Source organism: Gorilla gorilla, chromosome 11 (genome assembly GCF_029281585.2).
Source record: "Gorilla gorilla gorilla isolate KB3781 chromosome 11, NHGRI_mGorGor1-v2.1_pri, whole genome shotgun sequence".
Classification (NCBI taxonomy): Eukaryota; Metazoa; Chordata; class Mammalia; order Primates; family Hominidae; genus Gorilla; species Gorilla gorilla.
Window position 1 is genome coordinate 131,508,027 of NC_073235.2, and position 24,086 is coordinate 131,532,112.

Genomic DNA, 24,086 nt, shown 5'->3' on the forward strand with positions numbered 1-24,086 from the left:
TATTCAAAATAACAATACAACAATAAAACACAAAAATACAATATAACAACTATTTGCATAGCATTTACGTTGTGCTAGGTATTATAAGTAATCTAGATGACTTAAAATATATGGGAGGATGTGCATACGCTTTACGCAAATACAATGCCATTTTATATGGGACTTGAGTATCCTCATATTTTGGTGTCCACGGAGGTCCTGGAATCAATCCCCTGTGGATGCCAAGGAATGACTATTCTTTTCTCTTAGCCTTCTGCCCAAAACACTGTCAAATTTTGTTTTTTAAACATTAACTCATGTTCTTCCAGCACTGAATGTGGAGAGCGCTGAAATCAATGTTTCCTTTTTTTTTTTTTTTTAATAGGTGATTTACTTTTCAGGCCACATGCTTAGACAATTTTTTCTTCATTCTTGAATTTCAGAATATGTTTCATTGTTGACCATTCTGTTTCAACACTGTTTCTCCCAGACATTGTGCATTTTCAATTTGTATTTTAACAAATTTATTTTAGGAAAGTTTTCTCCCATTATATCTTTTATCTTATTTTTTCAGTTCTATTGTTCTGTCTGTATGTTGGATCACTGTGTCATATATTCATATATTCTCCAAAATAATTTCAATGTCTTTGTTCTTTATTCATTTTGTGTTTGCATTGAGAGGCCGAGAGGAAACATTTTAGTTACACTTATTCTATTTTTTGTTGCTTCTAGTGTGCAGTGTGCTTTTTTCATCTCTGTAATATTTTTTGCTTTATTCTTCCTTGGCTTTTCTGTGCACCACTAGCTTGTTTTTGTTTTCCGGTGTTGTGATATAATCTCTTATTTGAATCCTTGAGGCTCTTTGAGCTTTCCTTAAAAAGAAAGAAAAAAGAACAACAACAATAAATCTTATCACCTGTAGTTACTTTGGAATTATTAAATACCATTTTTCATCTGACTTTTGCTTATGTTTCTTTTCTTTGAATTTTTTCCCTAGTATCTATGCATAGGTCCTATGCTGATTCCTTCTATGTTATGAACAGGAGAATTAAGCTGGAAGAGCCTGCAGCTTTTACTGGGCTCCATCCCTTTATTTTGAGCCTATGTGTGTCTTTGCACATGAGATGGGTCTCCTAAATCGAGCACACTGATGGATCTTGACTCTTTAACCAATTTGCCAGTCTGTGTTTTTTGAGGACATTTAGCCCATTTACATTTAGGGTTAGTATTGTTACATGTGAATTTGATCCTGTCATCATGACGCTAGATGGTTATTTTGTACACTAGTTGATACGGTTTCTTCATAGTGTCACCGGTCTTTATATTTTGCTGTATTTTTGCAGTGGCGGGTACCAGTTTTTCCTTTCCATATTTAGTGCTTCCTTCAGGAACTCTTGCAAGTCAGGCCTGGTGGTGATGAAATCCATTAGCATTTGCTTGTCTGGAAAGGATTTTATTTCTCCTTCACTTATGAAGCTTAGTTTGACTGGATTGAAATTCTTGGTAGAAAATTCTTTTCTTTAAGAATGTTGAATATTAGCCCCCACTCTCTTCTGGCTCATAGGGTTTCTGCTGAGGCATCAGATGTTGGTCTGATGGGCTTCCCTTTGTAGGTGGCCTGACCTTTCTCTCTGGCTGCTCTTAACACTTTTTCCTTCATTTTGACCTTGGAGAATCTGATGATTATGTGTCTTTGGGTTGATCTTCTCATGGAGTATCTTACTGGTGTTCTCTGTATTTCCTGAATTTCAATGCTGGTCTGTCTTGCTAGGTTGGGGAATTTCTCCTGGATAATATCCTGAAGTGTGTTTTCCAGCTTGGTTCCATTATTCCCATCACTTAACCAATTGTGGATTTGGTCTTTTCACATAGTCCCATATTTCTTGGAGGCTTTGTTCATTCCTTATCATTCTTTTTTTCCTCTAATCTTGTCTGTATGCCTTATTTCAGCAAGGTGGTCTTCAATCTCTGATATCCTTTCTTCCATTTGATTGATTCGGCCATTCACGGCGTTCTTGTGCTCTGTTTTTCAGTTCCATCAGGTCATGTATGTTCCTCTCTAAACTGATTTTTCTAGTTATCAGTTCCTGTAACCTTTTATCAAGGTTCTTAGCTTCCTTGCTCTGGGTTAGAACATGCTCCTTTAGCTCAGAGGAGTTTTTTATTACCTATCTTCTGAAGCCTACTTCTGTCAATTCTTCAATCTCATTCTCTGTCCAATTTTGCACCCTTGCTGGAGAGGTGTTGCAATCATTTGAAGGAGGAGAGGCATTCTGGCTTTTGGAATTTTCATTGTTTTTGCACTGGTTTTTCCTCATCTTCATGGATTTCTCTACCTTTGACCTTTGAGGGTGGTGACCTTTGGATGGGGATTTGTGGTGGGGGTGTGGGGGTTGTTGATGTTTTGTTGTTGTTGCTTTCTGTTTGTTAGTTTGTATTCTAACAGTCAAGACCCCTTTTCTGCAGGTCTGCTGCAGTTTGCTGGAGGTCCACTCCAGACCCTCTTTGCCTGGGTATCAACAGTGGAGGCTGCAGTACAGCAGAGATTGCTGCCTGCTTCTTCCTCTGAAAGCTCCATTCCAGAGGGGCACCAGCCTGATGCCAGCTGGAGCTCTCCTGTATGAGATGTCTGTCAAACCCTGTTGGGAGGTCTCTATCAGTCAAGAGGCATGGGGGTCAGGGACCCACTTGAGGAGGGAGTCTGTCCCTTATTAGAGCTGGTGCACTGTGCTGGGAGAATCCCTTGTCAGGATCAGCCCCTGTCTTCAGAGCCAGCAGGCAGGAAAAATTAAGTCTGCTGAAGCTGTGCCCACAGCTGCCCCTCCCCACAGGCCCTCTGTCCTAGGGAGATGAGAGTTTTATCTGTAAGCCCCTGACTAGAGCAGCTGCCTTTTCTGCAGAGATTCCCTGGCCAGTGAGGAGAAATCTAAAGAAGCAGTCTGTCCACAGATGCTTTGCCACGTTGTGGTGAATTGCGCCCAGTCCAAACCTCCCAGTTTCCTTAGCAATGTCATGGGGAAATCGCCCACTAAAGCCACAGTAATGGTGGTCACCCCTCCCCCAGTCGAGCTTGATACTCTTAGATACTCTTAGGTCAACCCCAGACTGCTGTGCTGGCAGTGAGAATTTCAAGTCAGTGGTTCTTAGCTTGCTGGGCTCCACAGGAGTGGGACCTACTGAAGGAGACCGCTTTGCTCTCTGGCTTTAGCCCCCTTTTCAGGGGAGTGGATGGTTGTCCTGTCTCACTGGAGTTCCAGGCGCCACTGGAGTGTGAAAAAACTCCTGCAGCTCGGGGCCTGCCCCAACAACCGCCCAGTCTTTTGCTTGAAACCCAGGGCCCTGGTGGTGTTGGCTCATGAGGGAATCTCTTGATCCCTGGATTGCAAAAATCCATGGGAAAAGGGTAGTACCCGGATGGGTAGCATAGTCCCTCACTGCTTCCCTTGGGTGGGAGAGGGAGGTCCCCCAGCTCCGTGCACTTCCCAGTGAAGCAATGCCCCACCCTGTTTCTGCTTGCTCTTCATGGGTTGCACCCACTGCCTAACCAGTCTCAGTGAGATGAGCTGGGTACCTTAGTTGGAAATCACCCACCTTCTGCATTGGTCTCACTGGGAGCTGCAGACCAGAACTCTTTCTGTTTGGCCATCTTGGTCCCTCCCCCTTTTAGTTAATTTTAAATGTATAGTTAAATTATTGACGATAGTCAACCTGTTGTGTTACCAAATAGTAGGTCTTATTCTTTTTTTTAATGCTTATCAACCATCTTCTTCTCCCCTTCCACGCCCCCCAAACTTCCCCTTCACTATCCTTACCAGCCTCTGATAACCATTTTTCTACTCTCTGTGTCCATGAGTTCAATTGTTTTGATTTTTAGATCCCACAAATAAGTAAGAACATACAATGTTTGCCTTTTTATGCCTGGCTTATTTCACTTAACATAATGATCTTTAGTTCCATCCATATTATTGCAAATGACACGATCTCATTATTTTTTATGGCTGAAGAGTACACCATGTGTATAAGTACCACATTTTCTTCATCCATTCATCTGTTGGTGGATGCTTAGTTTGCTTCCAAATCCTGGCTACTGCAAACAGTGCTGCAACAACCATAGGAGTGCAGATATCTCTTTGATACACTGACTTCACTCTTTTGGGTACACACCCAGCAGTGGGATTGCTAGAACATATGGTAGCTTAATTTTTAGTTTTTTTGGGAACCTCCAAACTGTTCTCCATAGTGGTTGTACTAATTTACATTCACACCAACTGTGTAGGAGAGTTTCCTTTTCTCTGCATTCTCATCAGCATTCACTATGGCCTGTTGTATTAGTCTGTTTTCACACTGCTGATAAAGACATATTCAATTTACATAGGCAGTGTACAAAATAAAGAGGTTTAATGGTTAATTAAACCTCCCTGTGGCTGGGGAGGTCTCACAATCGTGGTGGAAGGTGAAATGGATGTCTCACATGGCAGCAAAGAGAAGAGAGCTTGTGCAGGGAAACTCCCATTTTTAAAACCATTAGATCTCGTGAGACTTATTTACTATCACAAGAACAGCATGGGAAAGACCTGCCCCCATGATTCAATTACCTTCCAACAGATAAGATTCGGGTGGGGACACAGCCAAACCATACCAGCTGTCTTCTGGATATAAACTGTTTTAACTGGTTTGAGATGATATCCCATTGTAATTTTCATTTGCATGTCTTTCATGATCAGTGATGTTGAGCACCTTTTCAAGTGCCTGTTTCCCATTTGTATATCCTCTTTTGAGAAATGTCTTTTCAAATCTTTACCCATTTTTTTAAATCAGATTATTAGATTTTTTGTCCTATAGAGTTGTTTGAGCTCCTTATATATTCTGGTTATTAATCTTTTGTCAGATGGTTAGTATGCAAATATTCTCTCCCATTCTGCGTATTGTTTCTTCATTTTGTTAATTTTTTCTTTTGCTGTGTAGAAGCTTTGTAACCTGATGTAATCCCATTTGTCCATTTTTACTTTGGCTGCTTGTGGGGTATTGCTCAAGAAATTTTTGCCCAAATCAAAGCCCTAGAGATTTTCTCCAATGTTTTTCTATAGTAGTTTCATAGCTGAAGAACTTAAATTAAAGTCTTTAATCCATTTCGATTTGATTTTTTAATATGGCAAGAGATAGGGGTCTAGTTTCATTCTTCTGCATATGGATACCCAATTTTCCCAGCACCATTTATTGAAGAGACTATCTTTTCTCCAAGGTATATTCTTGGCACCTTTGTTGAAACATGAGTTCACTGTAGGTGTGTGAATTTGTTTTGAGGTTCTCTAATCTGTTGCATTAGTCTATGTCTCTTTTAAAACCAGTGTCATGTTGTTTTGGCTACTATAGCTCTGTAGTATAATTTGAAGACAGGTAATGTGACTCCTTCAGCTTAGTTTTCCTTAGGATAGCTGTAGCTACTCTGGGTCTTCTGTGGTTCTATATAAATTTTAGGGCTTTTTTCTATTTACGTGTAGAAGGTAATTGGTATTTTGATAGGGATTGAATTGAATCTGAAGATTGCTTTGGGTAGTAAAACATCCTAACAATATTGATTCTTCCAATTCATGAACATGGACTATCTTTCCATTTTCTTGTGTCCTCTTCAATCTCTCATTAGTGTTTTATAGTTTTCATTATAGAGATCTTTATCTTCTTCAGTTAAGTTAGTTGTTAGGTATTTAATTTTGTTGGTGGTTATTGTAAATGATACTACTTTTTAAAATTTTGTTAAAAAGTGTTCACTTTTGGCAAATAGAAATGCCACTAATTTTTTTGTATGTTGATTTTGTATGCTACAACTTAACTGAATTTGTTTATCAGTTATAATACTTTATTTGTGAAATCTTTAGGGTTTTCCTAATATAAAATTATATCATCTGCGGACAAGGATAATTTGACTTCTTTCTCTCCAATTTGGATGTACTTTATTTCTTTCTCTTTTCTGATTGCTCTAGTTAGGGCTTTGAGTATTGTGTTGAATAACAGTGGTGAAAGTGGGGATCCTTGTCATGTTCCAGATCTTAGAGAAAAGACTTTCAGTTCTTCCCTATTCAGTATGATACTAGCTTTGGATATGTCTTATATGGCTTTTATTATGTTAAGGTACATTCTATCTATTCCCAGTTTTTTGATAATTGTTATTATGAAGGGATGTTGAATTTTATCACATGCTTTTTCAACATCAATTGAAATGATCATATAGTTTGTATCTTTCATTTTGTTGATGTGATGTATCACAGTGAATGATTTGCACTTGTTGAATCATCCTTGTATCCTGGATATACATTCCATTTGGTCATGATGCATGATTTTTTTAGTGTATCATTGAATTCATTTTCCAAGTATTTTGTTAAGAATTTTTGCATCAATATTTATCAGAGATACTGGCCTGTAGTTTTCTTTATTTTTGACACGTTTTTGGTTTTGGTATCAGGGTAATTTTGGCCTTGTAGAATGAGTTTGGAAATAATCCCTCCTCTTCTATTTTTTCAGAACAGTTTGAGTATGATTGGTATTAGTTTTTGTTTAAATGTTTGGTGGAATTCAGCAGTGAAGCCATCAGATCCCAGGCTTTTCTTTACTGGGAGAATTTTTATTATTGGCTTAAATCTCATTATTTATTATTAGTCTGTTCAGGTTTTGGATTTCTTCCTAGTTCAATCTTGGTAGGTTGTATGTTTCCAAGAAGTTTTCCATTTCTTCTAGATTTTCCAATTTATTGGCATATGGTTGCTCATAGCAGCCACTAACAATCCTTTGAATTTCTGCAGTATCAGTTGTAGTGTCTACTTTTTCATCTCCAATTTTATTTATTTGGATCTTCTCTCTTTTTTTCTTAGTCAGTCTGGCTAAAGGTTTTCCAATTTTGTTTAACTTTCGAAAAACCAACTTTTTGTTTCATTGATCTTTTGGATTGTTTTCTTCATTTCAATTTTATTTATTTCTTCTCCAATCTTTATTATTTCTTTTCTTCTACTAAGTTTGGATTTAGTTTGCTCTTGCTCTTCTCTTTCTTTAAGATGCATTGTTAGGTTGTTTATTTGAAGTTGTTCTTCTTTTTTGATGTAGGCACTTATAGCTATAAACTTCCTTCTTTGTACTGCTTTTGCTGTATCTCATAGATTTTGGTATGTGTGTTTCCATTATCATTTGTTTCAAGAAATTTTTCAATGTTCTTAATTTATTCATTGACCCACTGGTCATTCAGGAGCATATTGTTTAATCTTCATGTTTCTGTAGTTTCCAAAATCCCTTTTGTTGCTGGTTTCTAGTTTTAGTCCATTGTGGTCAGATAAAATGCTTGATAATATTTTAATTTTTTAAATGTCTTAAGACCTGTTTTTTGACCTAATATATGGTCTATCCTTCAGAATGACTCATGCTGAGGAGAAGAATGTGTATTCTGCAACCATTGGATGAAATGTTTTGTAAATATCTATTTTGTCCATTTTGTCTATAGTGCAGATTAAGTCCAATTATTTTTGTTAATTTTATGCCTGGAAGATCTGCTCGGTGGGGTGTTGAAGTCTCCAGCTATTATTGTATTGGAGTCTATCTCTGTCTTTAGCTCTAAGAATATTTTCTTTATATATCTGTGTGCTCCAGTGTTGGGTACATATATATTTAAAATTGTTATGTCCTCTTGCTGACTTGACCTCTTTATCACTATATAGTGACCTTTATTGTCTCTTCTTATGGTTTTTGTCTTGAAATCTATTGTATCTCGTAGAAGTATAGCTATTCCTGCCCTTTTTTCATTTTCATTGGCATGAAATATCTTTTTTCCATCTGTTTATTTTCAGTCTATATGTGTCTTTACGGGTGAGGTGTGTTTCTTGTAGGCAACAAATCAATGTTTCTTTTTTTAAAATCATCTCAGCATCTCTATGTCTTTTTTAAAAATAAGTAATGCTGTATTTTTTAAAACTTTTTATTTCCATAGGTTTTTGGGGAGCAGGTCGTATTTGGTTACAAGAATAAGTTCTTTAGTGATTTGTGAGACTTTGGTGCACCCATCATGCAGTATACACTGAATGTTTGGTTTTCCATTCCTGAGTTACTTTACTTATAATAATAGTCCCTAATTACAACAAGGTTGCTGTGAATGCCATTAATTCATTATTTTTAATGGCTAAGTTGTATTCCATAATATATACCACAGTTTTATTTTATCCATTCATTGATTGATGGGCATTTGGGCTGGCTTAACATACACAAGTCAATAAATGTGGTACACCACATAAACAGAATTAAAAACAATCTGCATCTGCAGAAAAACATTTGACAATATTAAGCATCCCTTTACTATTGAAACCCTCAGCAAAATTGGCATACAAGGGACATACCTCAATGTAATAAAAGCCGTCTATGACATCTGTGTCATCTATGACAAACCCATGCATAATACTGAATGGGGAAAAGTTGAAATAATTCCCTCTGAGAACTGAAACAAGACAAAGGTGCCCACTCTCACCACTTTTATTCAACATAGTACTGGAAGTCCTAACCAGAGCAATCAGACAAGAGAAAGAAATAAAAGGCATTCAAATCAGTAAATAAAAGTCAAACTGTTGCTCTTTGCTGATGATATGATTGTATACCTAGAAAACCCTAAAGACTCTCCCCAAAAGCTCCTAGAACTGATAAAAGAATTCAGCAAAGTTTCAGGAAAAAAAACTGATGTACACAAATCAGTAGCTCTGCTATACACCAACAGTGACCAAGCTCAGAATCAAATCAAGAACTCAACCAATTTTTCAATAGCTGCAACAAAATTAAAATACTTAGGAATAAACCTAACCAACGAGATGAAAGACCTCTACAAGAAAAACTACAAAACACTGCTGAAAGAAATCATAGATGACGCAAACAAATGGAAACACATGCCATGCTCATGGATGGGTAGAATCAATATTGTGAAAATGACCATACTGCCGAAAGCTATCTACAAATTCAATGTAATTCCCATTAAAATATCACCATCATTCTTCTCAGAACTATTAAAAGTAATTCTAAAATTCATATGGAACCAAAAAAGAGCCCAAACAGCCAAAGCAAGACTAAGCAAAAAGAACAAATCTGGGGGCATCACATTACCAGATTTCAAACTATACTATAAGGCCATAGTCACCAAAACAGCATGGACCTGGTATAAAAATAGGCACACAGACCAACGGAATCCAGAAATAAATCCAAATGCCTACAGCTAACTGACTTTTGACAAAGAAACAAAAACATAAAGTAGGGAAAGGACACTCTGTTCACTAATCACAGAAATAAAATCACTAATCGTCAGGGAAATGCAAATTAAAACCACAATGCAATACCACCTTACTTCTGCAAGAATGGCCCTAATAAAAAATAAAATAAAATAAAATAGATGTTGGCATGGATATGTTGAAAAGGGAACACTGCTATACTGCTGGTGGGAATGTAAAATAATACAACTACTATGGAAAATAGTGTGGAGATTCCTTAAAGAAGTAAAGATAGAACTACCGTTTGATCCAGTAATCCCACTACTGAGTCCCACCCAGAGGAAAAGAAGTCATTATATGAAAAAACATACTTGCACATGCATGTTTATAGCACAATTTGCAATTCCACTCTATTTATTTTGATTGAAAAAGTTTAGTCTGTTGACATTCAATGTTATTATTGATAAGTTAGGACTTACTCCTGTCATTTTGTTATTTCTTTTCTGGTTGTTTTGTTGTCTTCTCTTCCTTCTTTCTTTCTTTCCTGCCTTCCTTTTAGTCAATGTGATTTTCTCACATGATATGATTTAGTTTCTTGATTTTTTTATATTAATTGTATTTTTTTTGGTTTGAGGTTAGCATGAGTATTGCAAATGCTATCTTATAACCTATCATTTTAACCTGAAAACAACTTAAAGCTGTTTGTATAAACAAACAAGCAAAAGGAAAACTAATAAAAACTCTACACCTTAACTTTTCCCCCACTTTTTAACTTTTTGTTGTTTTTATTTATATCTTATTGTACTGCCTATTTCTTGAAAAGTTGTTGTAGTTACTATTTTTGTTTGGTTCATTGTTTAATTTTTACGCTTAGGATAAGAGTAGTCTACACATCACTGTTACAATGTTATATAATTCTGTTTGTCTTTGTACCTACTATTACCAGTGAGTTTTGTAGTTTCAAGTGATTACTTATTGCTCATTAACATCCTATCCTTTCTGATTTAAGTACTCCCTTTGACATTTCTTTCAGGACATGTCTGGTGTTGATAAAATTCCTCAAGTTTTATTTGTCTGGGAAAATCTTTATTTCTACTTCGTGTTTGAAGAATATGTCCATTGAATATACTATGCTAGGGTAACGGTTTTATTTTTTCCCTTCAGAACTTTAAATATGTCATGCTACTCTCTCCTGGCCTGGAAAGCTTCCACTCAAAAGCCTGCTGCTAGATGTACTGGAGCTCCATTATAACTTATTTGCTTCTTTTCTCTTGATGTGCTCAGGATTCTTTCTTTATCCTTGATCTTTGGGAGTTTGATTATTAAATGTCTTGAGGTAGTCTTTGGGTTAAATCTCCATGTGTTCTATAACTTCTTGTACTTGATTATTTATATCTTTCTCTAGGTTTGAAAAGTTCTGTTATTATCCCTTTGAATAAACTTTCTACCTCTGTCTTTTTCTCTACCTCCTCTTTAAAGCCGATAACTTTTAGATTTGCCCTTTTGAGGCTATTTTCTACATTCTGGAGGCATGCTTCATTCTTTTTTAGTCTCTTCTCATTGTGGATTTTCAAACCACCTGTCTTCAAGCTCAGTAATTCTTTCTTCGGCTTGATCAATTTTGCCATTAAAAGACTTTGATACATTCTTCAGTATGCCAGTTTCTTTTTCAGCTCCAGAATTACTGCTTGATTCTTTTCAATTATTTCAAAGTCTTTGTTAAATTTATTTAGAAGAATTCTGAATTTCTTCTCTGCATTATCTTGAATTTCTTTGAGTTTCCTAAAAATAGCTATTTTGAGTTCTCTCTATGAAAGGTCACATACCTCTTTTTCTCCAGGATTGGGCCTTGGTGGCTTACTTAGTTCATTCAGTGAAGTCATGTTTTTCTGGATCGTCTTGATACTGGTAGATGTTCATCTGTGTTTGGACATTGAAGAGTTAGGTATTTATTGTTGTCATCACAGTCTGGGCTTTTTTGTACTAATTCTTCTTGGGAAGGCTTTCCAGATATTCGAAAGGACTTGGGTGTTGTTATCCAAGCTGTATCTGCTTTAGGGGGCACCCTAAGCCCAGTTACATCGTGGTTCTTTTAGACTCATAGAGGTACTGCCTTGATGGTCTTAGATAAGATCTGGGAGAATTCCCTGCATTACCAGAGACTCTTGTTCTCTTCCCTTACTTTCTCCAAAACAAAAAGAGTCTCTCTCTGCATTTTGGACCACCTGAAGCTGGGGGTGGAGTGACACCAGCACCCCTGTGGCTACCACCACTATGACTGTACTAGGTCAGTCTCGAAGCTAGCACAACACTGGGTCTCACCCAAGGCCTGCTGTAACCACTCCCTGGCTACTTCCTCTGTTTACTCAAGGCCCTGGAGCTCTACAATCAGCAGGTGGTTAAGCCAACCAGGCCTATGCCTTTCCCTCCCGGGTGGCTATATCCCCCAGGTCCCAGGCAGGTCCAGAGGTGCTGGGAGCCAGGGACTTAGCTAAAAAATCTTAGAAGTCTACCTGGTGCTCTATTGTACTGTAGCTGAGCAGGCACTCAATCCACAAAACACAGTCTTTCCCACTCTTCCTTCTCCTTTCTAAAGGCAGAGGAGCCTCACCCCATGGCCTCCACTACCACAGGCCCACAAGGAGTACTACCAGACTACCATTTATTTTGCCTTGAGACCCAAGGGCTCTTCAGTCTGCTTGTGATTAATGCTGCTTGGCCTGGGACTAGGCCTTCAGGGCAGTGGGCTTCCCTCTGGCCCAGGGCAGGTCCAGAAATGCTGTCCAAAACCAAGTCCTGGAATCAGGGTACCCAAGTGCCTACTTGGTATGCTACCCTGGTATGGTTGAGCTGGTACCTAAGATGCAAGTCAAAGTGCCCTTTACTTTTCCCTGTGCTTTCCTCAAGCAAAAGAAGTCTCACCCTGAAGCCACAACAGTTGAAAATGTGCTAAGTCTCACTTGAAGCTAGCACAACTCAAGGTTTTACCAAAGGCCCTCAACATAGTACTTGGGTATCACTGCTGGTTATTTGGGCCCAACGGCTCTTCAGTAAGTAGGTGATGAATGCTGCCAGAATTGGGTTCTTCCCTTCAAGGCAGTGGTTTCCCTTCTGGTCCAAGGGGTGTGTAGAAATGTCATCTGGGAGCTAGGGCTTCGAAAGGGGGCCTCACGACTCTGACCAGTGCTCTATTCTGCTGTTGGCTAAGCTGGTATCCAAGATGCAAGGCAAAGTCCTCCCCACTCTTCCCTCTCCTCTCCTCAGGCAGAAGGAAAGGGTATCTTTTGGAGCTGTGAGCTGTGCAGCCTGTGGTTAGGAGAGGGGTGACGCCAGCATTCCTTTTGCCACCTCTGCTGGTGTCTCAGTAGGTTGTGTGCCATCCCTACAGTCTACTAGCTGTGGGCCCAGTTCAGTACTAGGACTTGCCTAAAAATTTCAGTCTTTATGGACCTAGTCCATCTGTCAATTTTATTTAGAGTGCCAAAGCACTTTAGCCTGAGGTGGCAAGGCTTGTGGGAACCTAAGTTCCGACGGCTGGGATCAGTGATTCCCCTCTGATTTGAGTTAATTTAAATACTCCCTCCATGGGCAGGTGTCAGCTGAGATTGGTCTGGTTTTCCTTTCTGCTCTAACAGGACAGCACTGAGTTCAATGCCTCACAATTGCTGCATGCCCCTCCATATTCCAGCACACAGAAATGCTCTCTGTGCCACACTGCCACTGCTGGGGTTTAGGGGTAAGGTGGTATCAGCAATTCAAGACTGATTTTTCTACATCTTCAGTGCCTCTTTCAGTGATATGAAGTTAAAACCAAGTACTCTGAGTGGTCACCTGATTTTTGGTTCTTTTGGAGGTGCATTTTTTTGTGTGTAAATAGTTGTTAAGTTACTGTCCTTGTTGAGGGGGTTGATTGGTGGAGACTTCTATTCTGCTGTCTTGTTCTGCTTACCTCCAAATTCTAAATAATGTTTAAATAACAGACCAACATATGCAATCTTTGAATTATTTTCACAATTGAGATTATTGATTTATACCTACAGTTAAATTTACAGTTTGGTTTTATAAACATGGGCTACTTTCTTATCTTCCATGCCACATAGCACTTTTAATCAGTGTTTGACAAGGAAGACATGTACCTATGCATCTGCCACAGAAAATTTGTGGTTCACATGTCTTTAAGAATGTTTCATGAAACCTTTTCTAACACTGTATTATCTTAATCAATTGTTTTACTTATGATAATTCCACATAGATATTAATCTCCTTATTCAATTCCCAAAGTATATATGCAAAACTTATAAATTGCAATTTTTTCTAAATTTAGAAACATAGTAGAAGCCACTTCTAAGAAATAATAAAGAAGTTGTACTGAGAGCACTAATTAGGAACACTGGGAGGTCATTTTGAGTCTTTTACATCAGACAAATAGAATACATTAAAATTAATGTGATAGAAAATACTCACTGGTATGTCACCCATTAACTCATTCGGAACACACTAAACTAAACCCCCCTGGCTCTTTCAGCCCTTGCTTCAGGAAGGGTAGGCACTTAGGAGGAAGAATGCCTAACTTCCTGGGCCTTCCAAAGACCTGAAGTCACAGCCTGGTCATCAGACACCATCTGTTCCTTCTAACTGCCTCTGACTTCTGGCTTTCAATCTGAGGTGAGCGCAGGCTAGAGGCAGCAGGTTCATTATGGGACAGCATGGCTTCTTCTGTTTTATGTGAGGTAATCATCATTAAGTTGGTTATGAAATGTTCATCAAATATGTCTTTTGGTTTTGTAGCAAAAACAACTCAATCAAGAAAGCTTTCTAGTAATTTAAGAGGGCTAAGTCTATAGTAAAACTCCCTTTTACTTGTTTTTTTAAATAAACACTTTATTTTAGAAAAGCTTTACATTTATAGAAAAATTGGGGAGATTGTAGAGTTCCTATATACCACACACACAGTTCTATTATTAATATTTTACATTTGTCACAATTAATAAACGAATATTGGTACTTATTAACTTTTTTCCGTTTCCTTAGTGTTTACCTCATCCTTTTTCTGTTCCAGGATCCCTTCTGGAATATCATATTACATTTAGTCATCATGTCTCCTTAGGATCTTCTTGACTCTGACAGTTTCTCATAGTCTCTGTTTTTCATGACAGTTTTTTGACAGTTTTGAGCGGTACTGGTCATGTGTTTTGTAGAATTACCCTCAGTTGGGGTGTGTCTGATGCTTTTCTCATAGGTAGATAGTGGTTTGGATTTTGGAGAGTACGACCACGGAGGTAAAGTGCCATCTGATGACTTCATGTCAGGGGTATACAATGTCAACATGTCTTATTATTGTTGATGTTGACCTTGATCACCTGGCTGAAGTCATATTTGTCAGATTTCTCCACTGTCAAGTGACTCTTTTAGCCCCCTTCCATATTGTCCTCTTTGAAAGGCAGTCACTATGTGCAGCCCACACTTAAGGAGGGGAGAGTTATCCTCCACCTTCCTGAGGACAGATATTGTGTCAGTGTTCTCATGCTGCTAATAAAACATACCCAAGACTGGGTCATTCATAAAGGAAAGAAGTTTAATGGACTCACAGTTCAGTATGGCTGGGGAAGGCTCATAACCATGGTGGAAGGCAAAGGAGAAGCAAAAGCATGTCTTACATGGCAACAGACAGGAGGGCTTGTGCAGGGGATCTCCCATTTATAAAACCATTAGCTCTTGTAAGACTTATTCACTACCACAAGAACAGTATGGAGGAAACTGCCCCCATGATTCAATTATGTCCACCTGACCCTACCCTTGATTTGTGGGGATTATTACAATTCAAGGTGTGATTTGGGTAGGGATACAGCCAAACTATATCAGATATTTATTTACATTATTTGCAAATCATCTCCTTGGGAGATTCATTTTTGTTTTAATCTAAAATTTTCAATTAATACTTAAAAGGGAAGTAAGACAGTTTAGGGAGGAGACTTGGTCCTGGCAGACAAGACACATGGTAATTAGGATCCCAATGAGCCTCACATGTCTGGGCATATCCCTCCCCTACCTTCTTGTCTCCCTCAACAAGCTGACTCAAATCAGTAGCAGAAAGGGGGACCCCTCCTAACCTAGAAGACCAGGCAAAATTCCTAACCATAAAAGGAAGAACCTAACCATTTATCTCCTTGTGTAATGTCTTCCAAGGTTGCTAACGTGCGACTCTGACATTCCTGATAAGAACCTCACGAGATCCAGCTGGTTGGCAACAAGATGGACTTCAGTGCTGACCTTTCACTGACTTTTCTTTAACCTTTCATTGACTTTTTTCTCATTGTAATCTTACTGTGATACTAAAATCTCTGCCCAAGGCAGGTCCTATCTGCCATTTTCTGTACATGCAACGCATGTTAGGGCATGATAGTTCCTATGCAGGTGCAAAGAAGACCCTGCCTAAACATGTCTACATGTCTCTCCTTTTTTCCACCTCAACTTCCTTAAAAGGACAAGAGCTGAGCCCCTCGGTGGGGAGCTGGCATCAGGACTCTCCCTGTACTCTGTTCCTCTGTGTAGCTTGAACCACAGGCTTATTATACCTTGCCTTCCTGTTCACCCTGGGGTCAATTTCTATTACCCAAGAGCCATCAGAAGTAGAAGGTGACTTCAAGCTGGAGTCACTATATATCATAAACTGCCTATTATTGTTTACTACCTCAGTGTTTAAAATTTCCCCCATTCCTGGAAGATTGAGGCTGCAACAGTGTTCCTGGTGGTCTGAGTTGACTCCTGAGAAGCATGCATCCTCTTTATTAGTTTACTGTCCATTTGCTCATCCCTTGATAGTAAGTCAATGAGGAGGCTCTTTAGAATGTTATAATTTTCTTTATGTTTCCATTTTCAATTTTTCAATTTTCTACAGTAGAGTATAAAATGTTATTAGTCCACAGCTTGTTCGGATTGAAAACATACTTATTCATAATTAGGTTATATACTTGCCAAAGTCTATTAAGAAACTTTCAAAAATAGGAGGACCTGGGAAAGACTCCTGATGTCTTTGGACCTCAATTCTCCATCTCAAAATGGAACTCATAATAGTAATTTATAAGGTTAGCATAAGGCTTAGTGTAGGTAATTTATGTAAAGTGGCTGATGCAAATCAATAAATAGTACATGTTACTATAAAGCAAGACATTTTAAAATTATTTTTGTGTCTTTTTACTGGAATTCAAATTTTTTAAAGACAGGATCTCACCTGTTCCCCAGGCTGGAGTACAGTGGTGTGATCATGGCTCACTGCAGCCTCAACCTCCTGGGCTCAAGAGATCTTCCCACATCAACTCTCCAAGTAGCTGGTACTACAGATGTGCACCACCATGCTTGGCTAATTTTTTTTTTTCATAATTTTAGTAGAGATGAGGTATCACTCTGTGGATTATAGGCGTGAGCCACTGTGCATGGCCCCCGAGCAAAATTTTCAATGCTATACTTTCCATAAATTTTTATGGAGTGTTTTTGTATGCCAGGTCTTGTGTTATACTGGGGACATGAAGAGGAAACAAGGGCTCCTTTCCAAGGGGCATCAACCTTGTGGCAGCTCAGTTCAGATGATAAACTCTCCATCAACACTGGTCCAACACAATACTCTAGAAGTAATAACTATGCTTACTACATCTCTATATATTGTTCCCAAACATTTCTATGAAATCAAAAACAAAGAACATAAAATAACTTTTTTATTAAAAAAAGAATTTTATATTACTCTTAAAAAAAAGGAAGAGGAACAAAATTTTCAATTCACATACAAATAAATAAGTCGATTAGGGATTAAAGAAAATGCTTTTTGTTTTCCTAGCAGAGGAACCTAATAGAGAACTTATTATAAAGTTTAAATGCTTTGAAATGTGACCTGCAGGATAAGTACTGAAAGAGGCTAGATTTCTTTTCAGTGTGAACTCAAACCATCATTTCCTCAGGCCTTTCATCAGAGCTTCAAAGTTCTGCAAGTCACTATCACATCCTAATAATTTTTGATAGAAGTCTAACTGCTCAGCCTCAGGTTCAGAATGAGGAGAAAGAAACTCCTGTCAGTCTTTCAGCACTGAAACACAATAAAGCAAGCACAAGCAATCTGTGGGGAAGCTCTGTGAACAGACACCCAGAAACTTCTCCCTTCCTTCCTCCACCAACTTTTCTCTTGAACCTAGATCTGGTGATGTTTTCAGTCCTGCTTCCTTTCCTCGGTTGCTACCTCACTTCTCAAACTCCTCGGAACGGAGGGATGCCACAAGGGCAGGGCCAGCTGCAGGTGCAGTGAGAAAGGACACACAGAGCTCCTTATTCACAAGTATTAGGAATTTCAAGATGGTGACAACAGAGCCTTTCACCAAGGAACAGACCCTTCAGAGAGCGTGGCCCTGTGTACTTGTGCAGTCACATGACCATGAAGCAACCCTGTAGGATGGATATACAAATTATTCCACAGGAAAAAAAAATATTCTCCAGAATACCAGAGAGGCTCTCCTTTCTGAAAAGCTATTGGAACTGGTGAAGAATTGAAATTTTTAGGTGGCTGTACCCAATGGGAAAAGTCAGGTGTTGGAATCTTCCTCTAATTACCAGCCCCTTGTTGAAAGGGAGGACTGAGAGCACTGCAGTGGGGAGGGGTCTGCATGGGAAGAGAGGAGAAGGCAGCCCCCCAGCTGGGAAGAGGAGGCTTGGAAAGGCAGAGAGAAGAGAACAATGAAGAGGGTTTGTTGTCATTGTTGTTTTTTGTTTGTTTGTTTGTTTGAGACAGAGATTTGCTCTGTCACCCAGGCTGGAGTGCAGCGGCACGATCTCCACTCACTGCAACCACCGCCTCCCAGGTTCAAGCAATTCTCCTGCCTCAGCCTTCCAAGTAGCTGGAATTACAGGAGAGTGCCACCATGCCTGGCTAATTTTTGTATTTTTTAGTAGTGTTGGGTTTTCACCATGTTGGCCAGGCTGTTCTTGAACTCCTGACCTTGTGATCTGCCTGCCTCGGCCTCCCAAACTACTGGGATTACAGACATGAGCCACCATGCTCAGCCTGTCATTGTTGTTTCTTTCAAGAGTATAAGAAAGCTGATAATTGGGAGAAAGTTTACTATGCACAAAGGATGAACTTCCCTTTTAGCATGTTTTTTTCCAAAAGACTTAAAATTTGTAGTTCTACAATTATAGGTATTATACCATGTTGAAGTCTCAATGAATGTGATTTTATACCAAGAGAGGTCCATGTAGAGCCCTCGGTTTCATGAGTTGCATAACAAAACTGCTACTGGTTAAATTCCTAATTCATAAACATAAATGTAACTGCCTTAATAAGTATTCACTGGATAGACTTAGAAATACAATTACAGTTTCATTTTCATTAAGTCAATGATTCACTCACAAAGAGAGAATTCTGAGAACATTTTAATTCACAGAATTCTCAAGAATGCCATTCAGAGCTTTATTTTTGATGCTGATGAAACCAGTGGGATAAGTAGACCCCTTCTGCTCTTAGTGATATGTCTTAAATTAGACAACAAAATAATAGCCAACAAATAAGAAGTATTGTCAAGTTGAAATAGTTTTACCAGCATCTTAATATATTAACAGCTCTCTGGTGGTGCTACTGAATCAAAGACAAATTTTAGACAGTCTAGAGAAAAAGGCAAAAGCATATTCTTTAGGAAGTTGTCTACAGATAAGGTTCTCTGAACTGGGAGCAGCGAGTTTGGGCTTTTAGTCCCTGACAACTCCTTGGAAGAGAGCAGAGCTAAGCCTTGACTTGATGGCCTCTCATGAAAGCAGAGAAGCCAGACAGGAATCCATACTGAAAGGAAGACCGCCTGACCTTCACACAAAGCAGCCCAGCTTTATAAATGTCAAGAAAGGACTGAGAGCTAGCCTATCCATGGCTTCACCTTTGTTGCTGAAATGGACTATTCACAAGGAAGAGGGCAACAGATAGAAGAATATCAATAATCTCAGAAATTCTCCAATTCTTTCCTCTATCAAATTGCATTCACTAAATTGCACTTTGGCTTTATGACCCTGGTTTACATTGAGAACCAATAAAAATGACCCTTCGTGCACTCTAAGAAAATAGTTGAAAACAATACTGTTGAGAACAGTCATGTCTCTGACATAATATCCTCGGGAAAAATGTTCCTTTGTCATATTCTGAATAACAGGTAGGTTAGGGGGCTCCTACTTCTCCTTCTGATGACATTCAAGAGAGAATGACATCCCTTTCCCATCAGAATTTTTCCTTTAGTGGAGTTAACATTTCCTATAGGCCTGAGGCAAGAATTCAGAGACCAGCTTATTCCTCTAGGCTTCCTCTCACATAGAATAGGGACATGGTAGCCATTCTCTGCCAGTGTCAGGTGCCCTGATAGAAAGTGCCCAGCAAGCAATATCACATTGTACCCCACACCACTAGCCCCAAACTGCTCAGCATTTTTTTTTTTTTTTTTTTTTTTTGAGACAGAGTCTCTCTCTGTCACCCAGGCTGGAGTGCAGGGGCGCGATCTTGGGTCACTGCAAGCTCCGCCTCCCGGGTTCACGCCGCCATTCTCCTGCCGCAGCCTCCCGAGTAACTGGGACTACAGGCGCCCGCCACCACACCCGGCTAATTTTTTTGTATTTTTAGTAGAGACGGGGTTTCACCGTGTTCGTCAGGATGGTCTTGATCCCCTGACCTTGTGATCTGCCCACCTCCACCTCCTAAAGTGCTGGGATTACAGGCGTGAGCCTGCTCAGCATCTTTATACATGAAACATATTTTTAAAAGGTGACTATCAAAGGCAGCTTTGAAGAGGAAATTAAGACACAAATGGCAATGAGCATCTAATAAATAAGAGGGGAAAAAATGTTCCATCAACTTAAAGATGGATGTGTGTGAAAGTGCATTAATGGGTTAATTGTGTGTGTGGTGTGTATGTGTGCACACACATATGATAGCATATGTATATATTAAATGGTTATATAGGTATTGTGTATTTATATATGATTGTATGTGTATATACATTATTAAATACGATTATATATGTATATATGTATTTATATAATTTCATAGGCATATGTGTGAGTGTATACTTCCTGTGGGTCTCTTAAAAAATGAAATCACAAGGAGTTCATCATCCTACTTCTGTACTGGGCTACTTCTTTGACTTACCAACCAATTTGTAAAAATGTAGCCCTGATCCCTAGTATGTGCCCAGAGAGCCCTGTATCTCACCATGAGCTTTGGAACTTGTCTGACCAGGGCCATGGGAAACTTGATATTTAACACTGCTGCTAACTCTTGGCTCCTGCAGCAGAGTATGTTACTGGGATGGCAGTACAAGTAAAAATGGTATGGCAGTGCGGGTCATGGTGCCCATGTACGCTGCTTGGAACAGGCTTTCACAAGCCCTCAGGATGAGGATTCATAGCCTACTATCACTTCAAGTCCAAGATGGAAAGTCATTTTGGTGTCTTCCACGTCATGGTTCATGGACAGTTAGTGTCAGCATCACTGAGGAATGTGTTAGAAAATCAGTCTCAGGCCCCAACTCTGTCCTATTAAAACAGAATCTTGCAATGAGACTGAGGAAACCATGATCTGACAAGCTGTGCAGGGGATGCACACTGAAATCTGGGAATCAAAGAGGCCTCAGAAGTGGGTAACTGATGTGTTATTAGAAGGTTACTCAGTCTTCTGATTTAGAGCAGGTGGTCAGGAAATATTCAGTCTCCAAGAGAATGAAAGTAGGGGGCTGACTTACCATTGTAGACTTTTGGGAATTAATAAATATGTATATCTGAAAAAGAGAGACTCTTTGTCTAAGTGAATATAGTATTAATATTCTATAATTGCCAGAGCATTTCAGGAAGCAACCTTCTGCCTGAGGCAGAACTGTTAGAATGAAGTCATCTTAGTATGGTTATAATGCCTGCCAGATGCATTTTAAAACACAACTGGTTTGACTGGTGTCTAAAACAGGCTGATAAGGAGTTCAGTGCCTGTGAGTCTAAAAAGGCCAATCCTAGAGTTAAAAAACATTCAAAAGCCTCAATCACTTCATTTTGAGACCATATTTTACCTGTGTTACAGTTTCTCCAAATTAAACAGCTTTGTATCATAAACAGCTGAGCAGTCGTCCCAAAATTGTTAGGAATGACTGCCAAAAAGAACTTCCTGTTATGTTTTTCATTATTGTGGCTATTGATCATTTATGAGTAACAGCAAAAAATGAGGGATTTTTCTAAACATTGAGATCGTCCCATTGGGATCAAAATGCAAATAAGTCAGATGAGGTTCAGACTGGAAGAGGGAGAGGGAAGGAGAAAGTTATTCATGTGAAGCAACCAACTGCATGTTGTAGCGCCTCTAAAGCCTTTGGTCCGTTACTTGTGTTTTCTTTAATTCTAGTTTGCTAATGTCTTTGGGTGCCTACGCTCCCCTCCTATTTTTATCCTATTAACCTTACATCTCAGTTCAAAATTATTAGGCATTCTCCACTGCTATTCAGTGTGATGATCAAAACAAATTGCCAATCCTATTTCCCTGGTAAAGAGTCCGAGGCACTGACAGTTCAGATAAGCGATGTGTTTCTACAGCAGTCAGAAGTGTACAAAAGTGTTCATCTTGGAGCCCTTAGCTTCTTTGCTCACCATCTCCATTCTTACACCACAACACATTCTGCACATAAAATACTCACATTAATTCAATCATGAAAAGACAAAGTTTACACACTGTCATAGCTCCAGCTGCTATGACAAAAATGCCACAGACTTGGTGGCTTACACAACAAACTATTTCTCAATGTTCTAGAGCCTAGAGCTTTAGTCTCTTAGAAGTAGGTATTTAGTGCAAAAAAAAAACAAGAAACTTCTGGACAAACCAGGATCCACTTTAGGCTCAGCTCACCTCATTTCCAACTCCTTGAACCACTTCTATTGTTAAAGAAAAGTTATTCTGACACTTGCTAAAATGATAAGGAAAACTTCATTCAAGACTTTATTCAGGACTATTGCAATAGGTGTCAAGACTGTAGCAAGCAATCGGGGAGAGATGGGGCTCCACTTGAAATACAAGAAAAAGTGGAAATCTCTAGCCAAGGAGCAGGTGGGATGGGGATGGATGTTGGCAGAGGGAAAATTACTAACAGGAGACATCAAGGACAGGGGGCACTTTTGTTGGACTGACCACACAGGATTCTTGCTAAGAGCAGGCCAGGGTGATCAGAGATCAAGGGCGTGAGGGCTCTTGCTAAACTAACCTAGCAGGATTCTTGCTAATACTGGATTCTGCCAGGAGGGAAGGCCAAGACCTAGTTGAGCACAGGGTTCAAAGAAGCCTGACTAGTTTGGTCAGGGAGAGTCTTTGTCACTATGTACCATAAAAACATGCTGACCATGTCATAACACTCTGGAAGCAGACAGCCTCTATGACTGCCCTCCATAAATGACTGGGTCCCATTCCACCATGAGTTTTATTATCAAATCTTGCCCTTAAGGTCTTGTTCATGTCCTCTAGCTCAGCCTACTCAGCAGGGATATAGGAAGATTTTAAAACACAGACTCCTTCAAAGCAAAGATATGAAAGGATGTGGCTTTGTATCTACTCAGAGCTGGGAGCTGCCAGATAACCTGAATAGAACCAAGGGGCTCAATGACACCCACCCCCCTAGTCTTAGTTTTTTGTGGTACCTGGTATTTTCATCATGGAAATAATTACTCAGAGAAATTTCTGAAAACAAAAACACCTGTCTACCTCCTTCCTTTGTCACCTATAGTTTGTTGGATTTCAAAGCACAGAAATTGAGTCAGGGTTAATAGTTACGATGCTTTCAAAAGCAGCAGAAACCAGGACAGAAACTGGCTTAAACAATAGTGAAACTTACTTTTACACATAAAATACTCAGAAGTAGGGAGTCTTCAGAAATAATATGAAGAGTTGTAAAATTATGTAATTTTTTTTTTTAAAAAGTTATATTTTTCTGTCTTTTCGCTATTTTTTCCTTAATATCTACTTCATCCTGGTCTTATCATGGCTTCAGAATGACTGCCTATGAAAATTTAAGTTATATGCATCTTTGTGCATGTTAAATAGAAAGCAGAGACACAGTGATATGGTTTGGTTGTGTCCCCACCCAAATCTCATCTTGAATTGTAGCTCCCATAATTCCCACATGTCGTGGGAGGGACCTGGTGGGAGGTAATTGAATCATGGGGGCAGGTCTTCCCGTGCTGTTCTTGTGATAGTGAATGTCTCACAAGATCTGATGGTTTTATAAATGGGAGTCCCTGCACAAGCACTTTCTCTTGCCTGCCGCCATGTAGGATGCCCCTTTGCTCTTCCTTCATCTTCTGCCATGATTGTGAGGCCTCCTCAGCCATGTGGAACTGTGAGTCCATTAAACCTCTTTCCTTTATAAATTACCCAGTGTTGAGTATGTCTTTTTGAGCAGCATGAGAACACACTAATACATACAGAGATATGCCCCCTACACATAAGTTATATGCCCACCCCAACCACATTTATCATCACGGGGTTAATTCCATGACAACAAAATTTAGCTCTTTCTGGAGCAAAGGATGAAGTAGATGCTTGATCCCAATCAGGGCTCTGATAAAAAAAAAAAAGGAAATGGGAAAGGATCGCAGCTAGGTGACTGTCCTTAAAATCTGTTGTTAGCACATCACTGTCACTGTACCCCCAACTTTCCTCCACAATTCAAAGGCTAAAACCCTGTAACTACATTTTATAGACACCCTTACTTGTATGATACAGGTACAAACTCCCGCAAAGAAAGACAATTCTGTGAAATGTAGAAAGTGAAAGAAAAGCAGAAGCTATAATATGATAGGCAGACTACAGTCATGAGAAGTTCAGCGGTTTCCAGAAGT